This window comes from Oratosquilla oratoria, chromosome 14 (assembly GCF_046742065.1).
Source record: "Oratosquilla oratoria isolate Oo_2021 chromosome 14, ASM4674206v1, whole genome shotgun sequence".
Classification (NCBI taxonomy): domain Eukaryota; kingdom Metazoa; phylum Arthropoda; class Malacostraca; order Stomatopoda; family Squillidae; genus Oratosquilla; species Oratosquilla oratoria.
The window spans coordinates 30,265,699-30,275,698 of record NC_134790.1 but is presented as its reverse complement, the minus strand read 5'-3'; positions in this window follow the sequence as shown (position 1 = coordinate 30,275,698).

The following is a 10,000-nucleotide window of genomic DNA, read 5'->3' as shown; positions in this document are numbered from 1 at the left end:
CTGAAACCAACGTTAAAAAGTATTCAACGTTGTGCATGAAATACTGCATATGCATCATGTGCAATGAATATATATATATATATATATATATCGTAAAATGTACTCCTGCGGATTAGCACATGATTCTTAGGAATAGCTTGTGGCTTACATAACCACCTTCATTAACCTCTCACAACTAAAGCCTCTAAGACGAATTCATCCTTACGACCCAACTAGCCCTAAAGGCCTTTTAATAATATTTGACGTTATTCTGCAATGAAATCCTTCCAAGAAATATAAATGAATAAAACAAAAAAAACAGATAAAGAGATAAACAAGATGAATGCATAAAACAAATAAAACAAAGAATATAAATAAATAGATAAATAAATTATTGTGCTATACACAACTTCATACATATATAAATGACCAAATGAATAAACAAAACAAATAGGTGAATAAATAGATAAAACAAATACATAAAGTGAATAAATAGATAGACAATTGAATAAGTACATAAGAGCTTTAACAAGTAAAATAAATACACAATACATAAAAGAACAAACAGATAGATAAATATATAAGTAAACATATAAATAAATATGTAAATGAATATTGAATAATACATTTCACCTCTCCTCTCCGTCAAAGACAACTGAAAGAAGAAGATTTCCTAATAAGATTAATTAAATGGCATCAAGAGACAAAGTTCGAGGCACCGGGAGGAAGGTCGAAGAAGAAGAAGGCGAAGACGAAGAATCCTTCGCCAGGAAAGGTGTCAGAAGGAAACCTTCTGCAGGAGGTTCTTCGGGGACCAAAAACAGTCATCTCTCCATTTAATTATCGGATTTTTTTCGACTCTAAAGACTCGATTGATCTTTGGCATTTTGGACCCGGGGGGGGGGGGGAGGGGGGAGGGATGGGGTTGAGGAGAAAGGAAGGGGAAAGGGGGAGAGAAAAGGGGGAAGAGGGTTGTTTGGTAATATATATATATATATATATATATTTATATATATATATATATATATATATATATATATATATATATATATATATATTTGAACGATCCATATGGTGACAAAAAGAAGAAGAAACCTAAAGGTAATTAAAACTAGATTTCCTTCTATTATTTAGAAGGTTTATCGAGAAACAGAAGTATTTTCATGAGAAACAAATTGTATTTTCTTTCATCTGCCATATTGACTATACACACACACACACACACACACACACACACACACACACATATATATATATTATATATATGTATATATTATATATATATATACATATACATATATAAAGGAGAAACAGCTCTTGGCATATATGCAAAATATATGTGCTGGTATATAACACACACACACACACACACACACACACACACACACATATATATATATATATATATATTGTATATACCTATAAAGGTGGAAACAGCGCACACACACACACACACACACACACACACACACACATATATATATATATATATATATATATATATATATATATATATATATACCTATAAAGGTGGAAACAGCGCACACATACACATACACACACACACACAAATATATATATTTATATACATATATATATATATATAAATATATATATATATGTATATATATATATATACATATATATATATATATATATATACCAAGAGCTATTTCCCCTTGTAAGGGAGGAAGCTAAGTCGGAGGCACCTTCCTATTCCCACCCATTTCACTCCCCTCCACCACCCTTTCCACCTCCTTCCATATCAGCTCCTCGTGGATGACGGGTCACCCCTGCATCCGCCAACTCGCCTGGGCCAAACGCAATTCAGCAAGACACAGCACATCCACAGCAAAACCGCTTCACTTCAAAAAAGAAACTGAAAATGTAATGCTAAAAGGAGACAGGCATATAAGAAATATAAGTGCTCGGGTGTACCTAGTGACTATCAAAATTATATAATAATACAGAGAGATGTAAAAAAGACTAATAAAAAAAAACGAAAACGACTGTACGAAATGAATGTTACTGATAAATTCAAAGGTAATCCTGAAGAATTCTATAGTTACATTATAGATAAAAAGGTTATTGGGAGTCACATTGACCCACTATTACCTGGTGACGGTCAACTGGAATAGTCAAATTAAGGAATATGTGATATTTTATACAACTATTTTAGCTCAGTATTCGTAAACGAAACGCCTCAAAGTGAACTCCACACTGAAATCTGTGAAAAGTCTAGGGTGAACTCACTACGGTATAATATAAAAAAAAAAAAAAAAAAAAAAAAAAAAAAAGGTGTATAGATAAACTCAAAGTTAATAAAACACCAGGCCCTGACGGTTGGTATCCAAGAATCTTAAAGGAAATAAGAAATGAGATCGTTGTTCCACTAGAAATTATCTTTAAGAAATCCATCTATCCGGAGATGTCCCAAGAGAATGGAAGCTAGCTAACGTTAATCCCATGTTCAAAAATGATGACAAGAATAATCCAAGTAACTACAGGCCTATAAGCTTCACTTCAATCGTAGGAAAAACGAGGGAAGCTATCATCAGAGATATTATCGAACACCATTTAGAAAGTAACTGTTTGATAAATGATAGCCAGCGTGATTCAGACGGAAACGTTCATGCGTGACTATCTTACTCGAATTCTACAACACAGTCTTCTCGAATTATGACAGAAGAAACAATATAGATTTTATAATAACTAGACTTTGCAAAAGCTTTTGATACCACTCACCCCCCCCCCACGAAAGACTTACTAAATTAGCTTCACACGGAATAAATGGTAACCTATTAAGATGGACTAGTAATTGGTTAAACGATCAAAAACAGAATTGTTCTAAATGACAAAACTTCTAGATGGAAAAATGTTACGAGTGGGCTTCCTCAGGGTTCCGTTCTTGGGCCACTTCTATTCAGAGTATATATAAATGATGTAGACCACGGACTGAAATCTATTGTCTACAAATTTGCTGATGCTACAAAACTGTACGGAGTGGCAAATGATAACTTTAAAAAATGAGATATTCAAGAATATTTAGATAAACTACATCAATGGTCTGAGAAGTGGAGTATCAAATTTAACACAAGGTAACACTGACAGTAAGTACGATTACAAGTTATTTGGAAATTCGTTAACAAAGGTGAATAGTGAAAAGGATCTCCGCGTATTTATCAGTAATAATCTCAAATCATATAAGCAGTACATTTCAGTCTCTGAGAAAGCAAATAAGATTCTAGGACTGATTGCACGAACTTTTGACTTCAAATGTCCATTTCTGACTAACAAGCTATATAGATCTTAGTTCGTCCATATTTGGAATTTGTTGTTTCCGTATGGTCACCGAATCTCCTTAAAGACACTGAAAGATTGGAAAAGGTACAATGGCGAACCACAAAACTGATTAAAAGAATCTACGAAAATCGACTAAAACATAATAATCTATCTTCCCTAAAAAAGCGTAGATTCAGAGGTGACTTGATACAGACCTTTAAGATTCTAAGGGGAGTTGACAACATCAAAAGTGACAACATTTTCACACTGGATGAAAATCAGACAATAAATAATGGTCTAAAACTGTCAGGAAAGAGATTTAATTTGGAAGTGGGTAGAAACAACTTCGCCAACCATGTAGTTAATGAATGAAATAAATTTCCTGTAGAGGCAGTGCAATGTAGTTCAGTTCGAAACTTTAAGATTCGTTTAGATAAACACTTAAGCAAGATGCTGTAATGCCTGCCGTTTATTATATTTGTTTATTTGTTAGTTATTATTTGTTTATTATTAAATATTGTTTATCTGTCCATTTATTATTTAATATTTACCTGTTTGTGTATTATTTAACTTTACCTTTTATTTATTTATTTCTTGTTATCTATATTATCATTTCTACTTATCATTATTTTTTTTTCGCATCCGAACTAGTTATGGACCGAAAGGTCTCCTGTCGGCATGCTCCTTCTTTGTAATCCTTATATATATAGATATGTATATGTATATTTATATATATATATAGATATATATATATAAATGTATATAAATGTATATGTATAGATATATGTATACATATATATGTATACATATATATATATATATTGTGTGTGTGTGTGTGTGTGTGTGTGTGTGTGTGTGTGTGTGTGTGTGTGTGTGTGTGTGTATACATATACTAAATTATCCTTCTCAGAGAAATATTTTGTTAATCTAACCGTCAATCTCCTCTAATTTATGTCTAATTTGAAATTAGAATAAGATAAAATATAGCAAAATAAAATAAACCCAAATAATTTCTATTAGGGGGAAAGAATAAATAATTGGAGGGAATTGAATAAATAAATAAAATGGAATAGAAAAAGTAATTTGAAATAACCAATCTAGAAGATATAATCTAAAACCTTACAAACTAACGGTTTTAGCGAGATTTAATGACCTAGTTTTCCGCTAACTAGCGAAGTGTCACCGAGAGAGCTGATGACACATTTCTCCGAAGCGGGAAATCTCGACCAATTCATATATTGCAGGAAGTCTGAACAAAGACGCTGTGAATGGAGTCAATCAAAGTTGTCACAAGTTTGTTTCAATGAAAATAATTTCAAGCGACAGGAAGCTCGACTAATTTTCCTTTTTATTTATTTATCTATTTATTCATGTTATTGTTTTTATCTATTTCTATTGCTTTTTCTCGTTTATTTATTTTATTGTTGTTTTTATTCATCTATCTATTTTATTGCTTATAAAACATGACTGTATCCCACTGTGTAAGACTTTATATATGCATGCATATTCATGTACACATACATATCTCTATATATCTATACTGTCGCGGAAATGCAAACCTGACCTATGCAGTTTTGAGGTATGAATATTTATTTTGCGTTTCCGAGTGTTTGAGGAATCCATACCAGCCTCACGGCATTCTGAACACATTTCATCTCCATGAAGCTCCTTTGGCGTGCAGAAAAAAAAAAAAAAAAAAAATATATATATATATATATATATATATATGTGTGTGTGTGTGTGTGTGTGTGTGTGTGTGTGTGTGTGTGTGTGTGTGTGTGTGTGTGTGTGTGTGTGTGTGTGTGTGTGTGTGTGTGTGTGTGTGTGTGTGTGTGTGTTCGTCTGTGTGTGTTTTTTTTATCATTAAACTGATATTCTGGGAACAGAACTGGTTTGGTGCAGCAACAATGAAAGACATATTTGCATCGTGGCGATAGGTCAAAGGTCAGCTGCCTGCAAGGGGGTGGATGGCGTAGAGCAATTCCCTGAAGATGACGATACATCAGGTCTTATAGGAACTTAAGAAGCGAGCAAGAATAAGTAAATAAGGAAATATAACAAAATATAAATAAATAAAATAATTGAATAAATAAATTAATAAATAAATACTAGAATAAACAAGTAAAGAAATTAAATAAGTAATATAATAATAATAAATACGTAGAAAAATAAGATGAAATAAAGAAATTTATAAACGAAATGAACAGGTAGATAAATGAATACATAGAATAAATCAATAAGAATAACTTAAAATTTAGCAAAATAGATAAAAAGATAAATAGCACAATAATCACAAACAAAATAAGTAAATATATAAGAAAATTAATCAATATATGACAATGCTATTAATGATGATGATAATATGGTGCAGCGTCACAAAACCCCAACTATAGGGAGATTAGGACGGTGCCCCTTACAGAGGACTTTGTAGCGTGAAATTAATTGGTTCAACTTCGTCGGTAGCAGGGTTCGAACCGCTATCCACTCGACCTTCGCCGCAAGTGACGACCCCCTAACCCGCTCTGCCAGCGAGGTTCCATACTAATAATAATGATAACAATGATGACAATAATCCGCCTAGGACTTCTTCCCCCCAATAAGAGAGGTAGCCAAGTCAAAAGGCAAGAGCCCACTGCTGCCCATTTCACTCCCACTCACTCCATTCCCATCCACCACCCTTTCCCCCCTTCATCTTAGCTCCTCGTGGATGAAGGGTCATCCCTAACTCGTGCCCACTGCCCGGGTCAGAAGCAATGCAGCAGGACAGAGCACATTCACAGCAAGGCCGCTTCACTTACACGACGACCCCTCCCCGTCCCCTCATGTGGAAAATAGAGATGGTCAAAAATCCTTTCCTTCTGCATCAAAATATTATCCATACACAACCATCTTCTACTCACCCCCAGTCACCTACCATCTCTATTTCTTGCTCAGCAGATATTCTCCTATTGCTCAAATAACAACAATAATAGTAATCATAATGATGATATGGCTTAACGTCACAAACTCCCCCTATTGGCAGGCTAGGACGGTGCTCCTTACAGAGGACTTTCTAGCGTGGAATTTAATGAACGATGCCCTTGGTTCAACTTCGCCGGTGGCAGGGTTCAAACAGCCATCCCCTCGACCTTCGCCGCAAGTAACGACGCCCTAAACAACTCGGCGAGTGAGCTTCCTAATAATCATAATAACGATAAAATGAAAACATAAATAGAATAAACAAGAAATAGATACATAGATGAATAAATAAAAATAAAAAGTGAACCCCAATATAATCAAAGGAACTAAAACCAAACAACCAGGTCGAGGAATGCACCAAAAACAATGCACAGAAAACGGAAAGGTGGTGATGATGACCCCAACGCGAAGTTTGTTTATGACTGCCGCGATAAGCGCGTGATGTTAAGGAAAAACGTAAACAAGAAGGAAAATGGACACCGGACTGGTCAGTTACCTCCTACACTGCACGCACGCGCACACACACACACACACACACACACACACACACACACACACACACACACACATACATACACGCAAACACACATCGGCTCTCTGGTGTCGTGGTAATACGCTCGAAGACATGTTCAGTGGTCTAAGTGTGAGCCTCCACTCAGCGCTAACAAGTATCACAGTATTGCAATCCAGCAATAAGCTCTGGTGGATAAGGAGCTGTATGTATATATATATATATATATATATATATATATATATATATATATATATATATATATATATATATATATATATATATATACATATATCCATATCATTCACAGACATTTATAAAGACAAACATTAACAAACCAAAGAGGAGTATGAGAGAACATTTTTGTTCACTTGACCGTGGAGCTAAACATCGATAACAAGATATCTTATCTTTGGTTCGATGACTCAGAAGGTGCAAATATTTACAAAAATCCAATTGGATTTGGAAGTTATTTGAATGGTGTGAGCAAATGCCCTAAGAAATGCAAAATCGGTAGGAGTCATGCAACGTATAAAAAGCTCTAAACATGGCCATTTCTAGTCAAGCCTCTTCTCTAGGAATAACTTAAAGGAATGAGAACAATTTCTAAGAAATACTGAAAGATCGATAATGGAAAATTACATAAATATCAAAAATATATTACGATGATTAAGTTCAACTGAATAGCAGTTAGCGAGAATAGAAATAGTTTTTAACAAACACTGAATGATCGATAGCGAAAATTACAAAAATAAAAGGAATATACCACGATGACTAAGTGCAATTGGAAAATAGTTAGTGGTAATAACATCATGATTTTTATCAATACATATTACTAAAAACATCCGTATTTAAGATAGACAAAGATATCCTGGTTGTCCTCAGCTTCTTATTGTTCTACTAGAACTCTTAGAAAGGTATTGTATATTATGGAGAACATTTCGACAGCAGAAAAGAACAGACCCAATGTAAAATTGTACACAAATATTCATGTGAATATAATAAAGACGATGCGTTTCATACACATCTCAGAGTTTGTCCCTACAGATTAACTCGTCAAGTTTGCCTCCACAGATAAACTAGTCACATGCAGAATGAATCAGTCAAATTACACATAAAGTACATTAGATAAACATATCGTGCCATGAACACAATAACAATGGCAAAGAAAATAATATGAGTTAAATTAAAGCATTTGAGGCTGTATTTACTAGATATTATCTACTATAAGGTTAACTAATATTGAATAAATTCGATGTGGAATCTTGAAACTGAAAGGAGAACTTAGGCTGCCATTACCGAGGCTCGATGGTTCATCTCGTGTTCTTATTTACAACGTACAGTCACAAGCAACAGTCTAATTCTTGAAAAGACAAACAAAAATAATTGTCACTCAAAGGACTTGAATTTCGTACCACGGAAACCTCTAGTTAGGCCAAAACTTATGCTCGTAACTGTACCTTAAGCTCATTCTGAGAGTTTGAATAAATGACCAACTCAAACAGGATTCCAACCCTAAATCGCCTACGTAATTGAATAGGACGCTACAATTGTGTTATTGTAAGTAGCTTCTTATAACATCCGTACTGGCTACGTGGTAAAATCGTATATGGGTTGGACATTTATTCAAAGTGTAATTTATATAATTGTAATATGGATTTTTATAGCGTTGTTTTTTCTCCTACCTACACTAAATAATTTAGTTAAAGATAAATAATCTTCATTTAAGGATAAGTACGACCTGGTTTTTGACATTCAGTTTGATAAATTCACGTTACCAGACACAGGCAGCTCTCAACAGCCTGTAGAAGTCAATCTGCCTTCCAAAGAATACCTGAAAGAAAAAGAAGAATATGTTAATCAAATGTGTAGGATCTTTATCACTACTAACGACTATACTAACCCTATATAATACATCATCAAAAATACATACATATAATCATACACACACATACACCCACGTCTACACTCATGCAAACAAACAAAAACAAATGTATGCAGTGGCCACGCATGTGTGGGTGCATACACTAACTGAACCTGTGTGTGTGTGTGTGTGTGTGTGTGTGTGTGTGTGTGTGTGTGTGTGTGTGTGTGTGTGTGTGTGTGTGTATGAGTGTGTGTGAGGGTGTGTGTGCGTGTATGAGTGTGTGTGTATATGCGTGTGTGTTTATTATTATTCACTTGGTCTTTGGATCACGTGTTGGACTCGTGATCGACAGCTATTTCCCTCCTGGAAGAGAGCTCAGAGCTCGTAGGTCCGATCTATGGGTAATGCTATGACCTTGCACACACACACACCCCCAACTCCCCGCCCACGAGAGTTGGAGTAACACCCCTCAGCGCTGCGATACTGATATTATTTCAGCCCCGGGCGAGAGTCGAAACCGGACCTCCGTAGTGGCAGGCCAGAGCTCTAACCACAGCGCCATGAGAGGTGTGTGTGTGTGTGTGTGTGTGTGTGTGTGTGTGTGTGTGTGTGTGTGTGTGTGTGTGTGTGTGTGCGGGCATGTGTATGCATGTATGTGTATTTGTGTGTGTGTGTGTGTGTGTGTGTGTGTGTGTGAGTGTGTGTGTGTGTGTGTGTGTGTGTGTGTGTGTGTGTGTGTGTGTGTGTGTGTGTGTGTGTGTGTATGTGGTGTGGTGTGGTGTGTGTGTGTGTGTGTGTGTGTGTATGCATGTGTGTGGTGCGTGTGTGTGTATGTATGTGTGTGGTGTGTGTGTGTGTGTGTGTGTGTGTGTGTGTGTGTGTGTGTGTGTGTGTGTGTGTGTGTGTGTGTGTGTGTGTGTGTGTGTGTGTGTGTGTGTGTGTATGTGTGTGTGTGTGTGTATGTGCGTGTGTATATGTGTGTGCGTGTGTGTATGTGTGTGTGCGTGTATGTGTGTGTGCTTGCGCGTGTGTGTGTGTGTTTGAGTAGAATATAAGAAGTAATTAACCGATTCGTTGTCAAATTCAATTAGTGTGTGCGTGTGCGTGTGTGTGTGTGTGTGTGTGTGTGATTCACCATGGTCTTGGATCACGTGTTGGACTCGTGATCGACAGCTATTTCCCGGAGAGCTTAGAGCTCATATATGACCGATATGTGGGTAATGTTGTGACCTTACACGCACACACACACACACAACTCCCCGCCCAAGAGAGTTGGAGTAACACCCCGCAGCGCACCGATACTGATATCATTTCAGCCCTGGGCGGGATTCGATCCCGGACCTCCGTAGTGGCAGCCGGAATGCGTTTGCGTGTGTGTGTGTGTGTGTGTGTGTGTGTGTCTG